The sequence below is a fragment of the Arachis hypogaea genome, chromosome 14 (genome assembly GCF_003086295.3).
Source record: "Arachis hypogaea cultivar Tifrunner chromosome 14, arahy.Tifrunner.gnm2.J5K5, whole genome shotgun sequence".
Lineage (NCBI taxonomy): Eukaryota > Viridiplantae > Streptophyta > Magnoliopsida > Fabales > Fabaceae > Arachis > Arachis hypogaea.
In genome coordinates, this window is record NC_092049.1 from 114846497 (window position 1) to 114857063 (window position 10567).

Below are 10567 nucleotides of genomic sequence, written 5' to 3' on the forward strand. Positions count from 1 at the left end.
ATTATGTCCACGCTTCTGAAGCCTGCACTTAATGAAAAGAGATAAGAGAGATGCTGCAGCTGTATGCATGTATGTACTTGTTTACTTGATTCATTGAAATTTTTCTGTCAAGTTAAAGTTGAAAAGTTACAGCTTTTATCCTGGATCTGTGGTTTCTAATGCCAGGGTCATAGAAGACAAGAAGACGTGTATTTAATTGCTTTACAGCATGCTGTATAGATATATGCATTCATCAATTCGGATTTTAAAAAGGCAAAGCTTAGAAGAAAAATTCAAAAAGGTAACAGAAAAAAAAAATGTGTGGGAAAAATGGGCCAAGACTTTGCAGACACGCAGGCTATGTTACCTAAGAAACACAGATTTGATGTGTCCAATTAGATTTAGCACATACGTGTCACTGTACATGCTGATGTCTCTTACCCACTTTTTCGTCCTTTCTTTTTCTTTTTTATTTTTCCTTTGTTTTTCGGTTGAGAATGTTAGTTGCAAATTCTAGTATTTAGATTTTAGATTTTGTTAGATAAATAATAATTTTTGTAAATAATAAATAATAGATTTTAGAATTGATCCAATAAAATAAAAAAAATATTCTATCTCTAAATTACTTCTTAAATTTTAATATTAGGATAATCATCTGCACATCTAGTAAATTGAATATCCAACTATTATTAACTGTGTATGAGTAAATCGATCAAAAAAAATAACTATCCAATTAAAAATAATTAACATAATCATCTGCATATCTATTAAATTGAACATCTAATATATCTATTATTCATATTATTTAATATTCTCATTATCTACCTATACTTTTTCTTACATTGTATATCATGATTAATCAGTTAATGACTTAATGTGCGTAGATAATTAAACAAATTACACATTTTCATGATTGGTTTGATACTAGATACTAATATTATAGCAATTAATTTCTCCAAACAACTTAACAAGTTTTTAAATAAGTTTATTATAAAGTTTATATAAGACAATTTTTTATTGGGTTTCAATTTTAAATATTTTTTAATTAAGTTTTGAATATTTTTGTTTTAAAAATTTTAGATATTTTTTTACATTAAATATTGACCGCAATAGTAGTTGTGTTTCCAATACTTTATTGATATTTTATTAGATTCACTAAAATTTTCATTATTTTTGGTTCATAATTTTCAAAATATTTGTTCATATAAATTCCTTATTATTTACATTCTTATCAAAAAACATATCTCACATAAAGGGAAAAACAAGAAGAAAGAAATATCCATCATGTATCCACAAAAAGGGAAATTGTATCCAATAAGATTAGGCATTGCCTCTTGTTTCGATCCGAATCACTTCACACATGCTTCACATTTAGACTCTTCCATCACATGCTAGTGCTACCTAGTAACTTCCAATTCCCAACAACCCAAAATGAAAAATACCAAACTCATTGAGAAACTTTGGTTAATTATTCTTTAGCTCCAACCAAACGATCTATCTGACTCTGAGTGTTAGAAAAGCAAAAAAATACAATACCATGGAAGAAGGAAGAATCAATATTCCTAGCATACCCTCAAGAAGAGAAGCTTCTCCTTACCAAGATGATTATTCAACAAGAGAGGTTCCTTGTTCTTTTCAACATCATAGTAGTGTGGAAGGTAACATTAATAATAATAATAATAATAATAGTAATATTGATGTGTCAATGTTTTCATATGCACGATGTTATTGTTACTATTTAATGGAAGCTATGCCTCAGCCAGGACCAACATGGTCAACAACTGATCCTTGTGTAATGGCTGAGCCGCCATCATCATCATTATCATCTTCCTCTGTAATAACCATTGAAGACTACAATAAGAATAATAGTTCATATTCTTCTTGGTGGATGGGATTTCTTGATGATTTAGATGGGAAGAACATGAACATTATTGATAATAATGAGGAAACATCATTGGATTGTTACCCTTTTGTGGATAATAATTCTAAGGATGGGATTTGTTATGAATCACAATCTTTGGTGGATGCAATAGATCTTAGTTGTTGCTACGCAGATGATTGGTTGATGGTTCCAACAATGGAGAAGGACTGGGGAGAAATAGTATAGAAATTTACTATTATTAGCCTTAGCTTTTTTTTTTTTTTTTTTTCTTTGTAAAAAAATATTTTGCACAATATGATCAACAAATTCATGTTCTTCTTGTATAAGAATATTGATAGAAATGTTAGTTATTTTGGTCACTTATCTTTTTTATAAATTTTTTATTTTTATCTTCTTTTTAACTTGTACTTTTACACTTTGCTATCCCTTGTCTTAATTTCTAGGTTGAAATCCAAATAAATCGTCGTCCCTCCCACATTTTGAAAATTCGATTACTTTTTTTTTTCCTTTCAGATTCATGAAGAAAGAAATGGGTTTGAGGATGTTTGCTCTTAAACCCTGCTTTTATGTGTAAGTTTAAATAACAAGCCAATGTTTACGGCGAACAGAGGAGTTGTACTCAGTGATAAATGTTCGAATAAAAAGATGTGATTTTTTGGGTTCTTTCTATTGCTGTAAGAGCTCCTTTAACATAAAAAATTAGAGGTGAATTATACTATACAGATCAGTTTGTATAGAGAAAATGATATTTCTTCTGTAAGAATGCTTGGCCTACACGTGAAATTAGGGCTGGTAATATATACTCTACCTGCGGGTATTCAATCCGGACCAACCTGTTCGAGTAGGATTGTCTACTCTATCCGTTACGGGTAGGATAGGGTAGGGTACGAATTTGCCTGCGGGTTGGGTAGGGTACGGGTTTAGGATATACCCAACCCTACTCTACCTGCACCCCTAATATATATATATTAAAGGGCGAAAGGTAGAGAAAGACTTAAGAAGACCATCCATGAGGTGGTCAAACGAGATCTACATGTAAACGGTCTCTCTGTAGACATGATACATGACAGAGCACAATGGTGTCGTTTGATTCATGTAGCCGACCCCACTTAGTGGGACAAAGCTTTGTTGTTGTTGTTGTTGTATATATATATATATATATATATATATATATATATATAAGTTATGTATGTAGTGAAGAAAGTGAGTGTTGAACTCACAATCTTCCTCTTATAAAAACTTGAAATAACCACTAAACTAGTTGATGATCATATTATTTGTAATTTTATGTTGGATTTCTTTAAAATTTTATTATTTTTAATTTTAATTTAAACTTAGTTTTTTATTTTCTGTTTTATACTACAACAATATAGACAATTTTTAAGGATTATTATGTGTAAAAAAAATTAAAATTCGTCAAAAAATATAAATCTTGACACTATTTTAACTATGAAAATATGTTAATAAAAGTTTTGTCAAAAATAGTATTTTTAACATATAAGTAATTGTAAAAAAAGTTTAAATCTTATTTTGATAAATATTGACCATCAAAAATAATTTGTTAGAAAAATTTGAGAATATATTTTTTGTGATACTTATTAACCGTAAAAAATACTATTTATTTTGACACTTATTGACCATAAAAAATTCTCAACAAAAAGTTTTTAACAAAGAATGAGATGAGATCTTGAAACTGAAGAATAAACTGTGATTTTGAAGATGAAGAATGAGTAGTATGATCCCAAACTAAGAGCAGTGTGATGCCAAAATTGATGGAGTTCAACGAAAAAAAAGAATAATGGAATATGTTGAAAACAAATGAGTGTCTGTTGTAAAATAACTAAATAAATAAATAGGGAAGAGGTAACAAATATAAAATATGGAAATATAATTACATAACTCTACTAGTAATATTCACTAGAATTACTATATCAATATAATGGATATAATTAATATATTTAATTATATTATAATAAAGTATATAAGAGAGAGAATAATATGAAAGAGAGAATGAAGAATATTTGCTATTCTTATTATTGTTGTAGTGTGTTTCATCTAGAGGCTTAAGCCTCTATTTATAATGAAACATTTTCAAACTACATTTAATAGAGTCATCCTTAGTAAAGAGAGTTTCATTGGAAATGGACATCCACATCAGTACTTATCACAACACTCCCCCTTGGATGACCATTTAGGATTATTGCCTCGTTAAAATCTTACTAAAGAAAAATTCATTGGGAAAAAACCTTAGTGAAGGAAAAAGAGTACAATATCCTCTAGTGATAGGGACTGCCTCATTAAAAACCTTGTCAAAAAAAATCCAATGGGAAAAAACCTGACCAAGGAAAAAAGAGTGCAGTCTCCCCCTCTTGCCGACATTATTTTATATCTCAAAATTGGCGCATCCCAATCTGATGTACCAATCTTTCAAAAGAAGATTTTGGGAGTGACTTTGTGAATAAATCTGCCAGATTATCACTTGAGCGGATCTGTTGGATATCAATTGTCCCTTGATTTTAAAGATCATGAGTGAAGAAGAATTTGGGAGAAATATACTTTGTTCTATCACCTTTGATGTATCTGCCTTTAAGTTGAGCAATGCATGTTGTATTATCTTCAAACAGGATAGTTGGAGCTATCTTCTGATCAATTAGTCCACATGATGACAGAATATATTGGATCACACTCCTCAGCCAAAAACACTCGCGACTAGCTTCATGTATCGCTAGTATTTCAGCATGATTAGAAGATGTTGCTGCAATCGTTTTTTTCATGGACCTCCATGATATAGCTGTACCACCATATGTGAATAGGTATCCTGTTTGAGATCTCCCTTTATGTGGATCAGACAAGTATCCAGCATCTACATAGCCAACTAGTTGTGACTTGGATCCATAGGGATAAAATAATCTCATATCAACTGTTCCATAAAGATATTGAAAAATTTGCTTGATTCCACTCCAATGTCTTCTGGTTGGAGAGGAACTATACCTTACTAGTAAATTCACCGCGAATGATATGTCAGGTCGCGTATTATTAGCAAGATACATTAGCGCTCCAATGGTACTAAGATATGGTACTTCTGGACCAAGGATATCTTCATTCTCTTCTTTAGGACGGAATTGATCATTCTCCACATCCAAAGATCTTACGATCATTAGGGTACTTAAGGGATGTGACTTATCCATATAAAATCTTTTCAAGATTTTCTCTGTGTATGTTGTTTGATGAATAAAGATCCCATTTTTATATGCTCGATCTGCAGGCCGAGACAAAATTTAGTTCTTCCAAGATCTTTCATCTCAAACTCTTATTTTAGAGTTTGTATAATTGTTGGAATCTCTTCAGGAGTTCTAACGATATTTAAATCATCAACGTACACAACAATTATAATGAACCCAGATGCAGATTTTTTTATGAAAATGCATGGACATATATCAACATTCTTGAATCCATTGGCCAGATACTCAGTAAGACGATTATACTACATTCGTCCAGATTGATTCAGACCATATAAAGATCTTTGCAATTTGACTGAGTATAACCCTTGCGAATATTCATTGGATGATTTAGATATCTTTAATCCTACAGGGACTTTCATATAGATATCACGATCTAATGAGCCGTACAAATAGACTGTTACCACATCCATTAAATGCATATGCAGTTTATGATATGCAGATAAACTGACCAAATAACGCAATGTTATCGAATCCAAAATAGGGGAATACGTTTCTTCATAATCTATACCGGGCCTTTGTGAAAAATCTTGTGCCACAAGTCGGGCTTTATAGCGCACAAATTTATTTTTCTCATTTCATTTTCTCATAAATACCCATCGGTATCCAACAAGTTTTACATTGTTGAGTTAAGAAATTAATTAATAAAATTGATGATGACAAACATTTGATTAGTGGGCTAATCACCCAATTAGTTTTGATTATTTTTGATAAGTGATGCAGGCCAAAAATAAGTGTTGCAGCAGCCCAACATCAAACAAAAGATATCTGCTAATGGGCTGAATGGTAAGAGAAAATAAAGACAAGTCCAAGTCATTCATCTCAAGCAAAATTCTTCAAAGAAGCAAAGGCAAGGCACCAACGGGCTGAACTTGAGAAGAACCCGATCCAAGCCCGAGTTGAGTTCAATTTCCTCCATCTTGCTCTTACCAACGCAACGTTCCTCTCTCCTTTGCCTTAGTCAAATCAGAGTTTCAGAAAAGTAAAAAAGAGAAAGAGAGAAAGCTTCTTCCCTAAGCAAATCACCAAAGAAGCAAGAGAGAGAAGGATTAAGCTTGAAACACAGAAGTCTAATCAGAAAATCCAAACCAAATCAAGCTTAGGTTAAAGGTAACACATTTCCTCTTGCATGCATCAGATCTTCTTCTCTTCTTCCAATCTCTCTGCAAGTCCAAAAATGGCATACAAGGGAAAGTTGTTCTCTGCCCTATTCTGTTGTACATCTACGGTCACAAGTGATACTTGGGGACCAAGTAGTTTCTCAATGGCTAAGATCAAGTTGACCATGGAAAGATTTCTATGGTTACTGCTTTATGGCTTTCGGTCAAGATGAGGAAGTCAGAAGGAGAGTTTCTACTCTGGGGATTAAGGTGAAAAAGTGAATCAGTGGGTTAGTGAAGCTCAAGGCTCAAGGTGTTGACCTTGGAAGAAGAACCCAGCAACATGCAAGGAGAGAAAACCAGAGTGAGAGAACAGTGTTCTGCAAAGAAGTTCCTCTACTTGGATAATGCTTTCTTTCAAAGAAGCATTCGGCCAATACTGAAGAACTGTATCTGAGGTTTGCGAATCTGGTTTTGCACATAGCAAAGAGGCTGTTGATGAAGTCAATCTCCTTCATGTTTTACTGATTATAATGTACTTTTCTAAGTTTATCTTTCTGTAATTTCTTGTGAGAAAAGGCATTGTGAGAAAGCTTAAGAAAAAGCCATGAGTGGAAAAAGGCTGAGAGAAACACTTGAGAGAAAATCCTAGAGTTATTTTCTGATTTTTTTTAGGTTAGTTAAGTGTCTTGTATCTTGTACCTGTAAGGTATCCCTTTCTTAGTTGGGTTAGCACTAAGAGTGATTAGTTAAGTATTAGCATAGCCAATGTCAAGTTAGGTTAGAACTTGAGTGTGAAAGGATTGGGTCAATCCTGTGAAATTGGTGTATGTAATACTGTTAACTATAGTGAAATTCTTCTATAGTTGTGGAGGAGATTGGATGTAGGTTGCATAGCACAAGCAACCGAACCAGAATACATGCTGGTGTTAGCTTTTCTCTTCTCTGCTGAGTTCTGTTTTCTGATATTCATAAGACAAAAATAAATTGTCTAATAAATTTTTGCTGCTGAGTTCAAACAGAACCTAAATTGAAAGTTTGTTTTAAAAGGGTAATAATAGCAACAGAAAAGGAAGGCATAGATTCAACCCCCTTCTCTAAGCCTACCACAACCTTCAATTGGTATCAGGAGCTAAGGTCTCAAGAATCAAGCTTAACCTCTTGGAGCAAAGATCAAATGGCGAACAACTTAGGCACAACCACAGTTGCCTACACCTTCACTGAAGGCCAGTCAAACAACTGGCCACCTTTCTTCAACGGGAAGAACTACTCCTACTGGAAAGAAAGGATAAGGATCTTCATCCAATCCATTGACTACAACATATGGAGGATTGTTGTGAGCGGTCCCAAGATCCCAACAAAAATAAGTGCTGATGGAATGGTGACTCCAAAAGAAGAAGCTGAATGGAATGAAGATGATAAGAAGAAGATAGAGCTGAATGCTAAAGCAATCAACCTTCTTCACTGTGCTATCAGCTTTGAAGAGTACCGGAAGGTGTCTAGATGCAAGATAGCCAAAGAAATCTGGAAAAAACTCCAGGTTACACACGAAGGCACTAAACAAGTCAAAGAAACGAGGATTGATATGCTGCGAAAAGAGTACGAGATGTTTAGCATGAAGGATGGAGAAAGCATTGATGAAGCGTTTGAGAGATTCTCAATCATAATCAACAACCTTGATGCTATGGGTACAAACTATGCAGAATAAACGTGAGAAAACTCCTTAGAAGCCTCACAAAAGAATGGAAAAACACTGCCACTGTCCTAACCGAAAGTAACAACATAAGTCCGATAACCTATGATGAGCTGAGAGGAAAACTCCTTGCCTATGAAGCCACACACACAAATACAGACTCAGAAAAAAGGAATAGCCCTTAAGTCACAAATAGAACCGAAAGAGAGTGAGTCTAGTGATGGTATTTCAGATGACGAGCTTTTGTTTTTTGCTAGGAGATTTAAAAGGATGATGAAGAACAAGGGCAAATACAAGGGTTCAAGTTCAATGGAGCACAAGATCGACTTGAGCAAGGTGACGTGTCATCACTGCAAGGAAGCTGGACATTTCAAGCTAAACTGTCCAAAGCTTAAAAATGAGGACAAAGGAAAGAAGGAAAGGAATAGGGTACTCATGGCAGCTTGGGAGGATCTTGAGAATGACTCAAATGAAGAAGAAGAATCTGAAGGAGATGACAAAGACTGCTTCATGGCTGGAAACAACAATCTTGATGAGGTAAACTATTATGATTTGACCATTGAGGACTTGCATACTATTATTGATGATCTCACTTTAACACATCAAAACTGCTTGACAAATACAATGAATGCAGATCTGAAAGAGATGTGTTAAGAGCTAAAAATGAATTTTTAAAAGAAAAAGTGAAGGAAACTGAATGTGCTTTGGACATCATTGAAGAAAACAGATTTCTAAAATCTGAACTTGAAAAATTAAAAGGAAAGCACATTGCGGATCCTTCTCATGAGTTAATTGCTGAAAATGAAAGATTAAATGATATGATCAAAAGGCTGAATGGTGACTTAGCAAAATTTGCTCAAGGTTCTAGTAACTTGGACAAATTACTTGCAAGTCAAAGACCATTGTTTGAAAAATCTGGTTTAGGCTACATAGCCAAGGAAGATACAGTTTCGAACACTTCCTCTATAAAATTTGTGGCTTCTTCATCAAATACCAAATCCATACTAAACAAATCAGGTATCGGATATGTTTCAATTTGTGAAGAAAAATTTGATGAAGTATACACAAGTGAAACTGAGCCTTCACCAAGAACTGGTCCAAGTTCAAACCGGCCAGGTTTGGGTTACATTTTGAAAAATGAGGCTGTTTTCAAGAAACTACCATTTTACAACAAAACCTCATATTCGAAAGGTAAAAATGTTCAAAGAAATTCTGGTGAAAATGCTTTTGCAAAGAGGAAAAACTTTAATAAAAATCAGTTTGTCAAAAGAAATGCATCTCCTCCAAAAACCAGAAAATTTCAACAATTTAATCATTTCAAGCAATATAACTCACCTCAATTTTAGCGTCACATATCAGAAAATCATTGTGTCAATTGCAAGAAAATTGGTCACTCATATGCACAATGTTTCATTGAAAAAAGAGTTGTTGGAAACAAAGTTTACAATGTTGTTTGTGATTTCAATGCACTTGGGCAACCAAGATGGATTAACTTCAAAGGATCCAAATTAATTTGGATACCTAAGGCTACTTGAAACTGTTCATGCAGATTTGCCTAGCATCCAAGAACAAAAAGGACATGTGGTACATGGATAGTGAATGTTCAAGGCACATGACTGGAAGGTCAACCTACTTCAATAAACTAAACAAGTATGATGGAGGTTTTGTGACTTTTGGAGATGATGGTAAAGGTAAAATCATTGCTGTTGGAAAAGTAGGTAATGAGCAATCTACTTTCATTGATGATGTACTTTTGGTATGTGGTTTGAAGCACAATCTCTTGAGTATAAGTCAGCTGTGTGATTTAGGATATTTAGTTATTTTCAAAAGGCTTGAATGCTGTGTTGTTAATGAAAAGACAAATAAAGTGATGTTTGTTGCCAAGCGTTTTAATAATATGTATAGACTTACTCTTGATGAACTAAAAGATCAAAATGTAGCTTGTCTTCACTCTAAAGAATCTGAAAAGTGGTTATGGCACAAGAGATTGGACCATGCAAGTATGTTTCAAATAAACAAACTTGTAAAGAAAGAATTAGTAAGAGGCCTTCCTTTGATAAAGTTTGACAAAGACATCACTTGTGATGCTTGCCAAATGGGAAAACAAACAAAAAGTTCTTTTAAACCAAAGGAAGACATCTCTACTAAAAGACCACTTGAGTTACTACACATTGATTTATTTGGTCCAACAAGAACTCAAAGCTTAGGTGGTAAATATTATGGTTTAGTAATTGTGGATGACTATACTAGGTTTGGTTGGGTTTTATTTCTTGCACACAAAAATGAAGCCTTTTCGGCTTTTGAACCTTTTTTGCAAGAAAAATCAAAATGAAAAGGATTTGAAAATTTATTCTATAAGGAGTGATCATGGAACTGAATTTGAAAATAATTTATTTGAATTCTTTTGTGAGGAATTTGGAATATCTCACAACTTCTCTTGTCCAAGAACACCACAACAAAATGGTGTTGTGGAAAGAAGAAATAGAATCATACAAGAGATGACAAGAGCTATGCTTTGTGAGAGTAATGTTCCAAAATTCCTTTGGGCTGAAGCGGTTAACACGGCTTGCCACATTTTGAATAGAACAATCATAAGAAAATTTTTGAAGAAAATTCCTTATGAACTTTGGAAAGGCTACCCACCAAACTTAAATTACTTGCACATCTTTGGATG

The 10567-nt window shown here is 33.5% G+C and overlaps 1 long non-coding RNA gene across 1 annotated transcript; it reads left to right on the plus strand.

Moving 5' to 3' along the window:
• Positions 1–1305: 1305 nt before the first annotated feature.
• LOC112743754 (uncharacterized) lies at positions 1306–2534 on the plus strand. The gene is made up of 2 exons (XR_011871850.1): positions 1306–1637; positions 1739–2534. It is a non-coding gene; the product is annotated as an uncharacterized lncRNA (long non-coding RNA).
• The last annotated feature ends 8033 nt before the right edge of the window (positions 2535–10567 follow it).